Raw genomic sequence first — 270 nt, 5'->3', positions numbered from 1 at the left:
GAAGAGAGGCAGAGACAGAAATTCTTACAAAAATATTTATTTCTTGAAATTCAAATTAAATATTATGTTAAGAAATACAACTAATTAAATACAGAAAATATAACCTGAGCATGAGGCTTCGTTTAAAAAAATATATCTATTAAATAATATTCTCATTTGCCTGGAGTGGAGTTATTGCACCTGATCCCTCTCCTATCAAAAATTAAATAGCAAAGCATAGAGGTCAGCCTCTGGAACATTTTCAGCTAGTTTTGAGTGACATTGGAGCTT

This window comes from Buceros rhinoceros, unplaced genomic scaffold, assembly GCF_000710305.1.
Source record: "Buceros rhinoceros silvestris isolate BGI_N320 unplaced genomic scaffold, ASM71030v1 scaffold12534, whole genome shotgun sequence".
NCBI classification, from domain to species: Eukaryota; Metazoa; Chordata; class Aves; order Bucerotiformes; family Bucerotidae; genus Buceros; species Buceros rhinoceros.
This window is presented reverse-complemented; position numbering follows the sequence as displayed.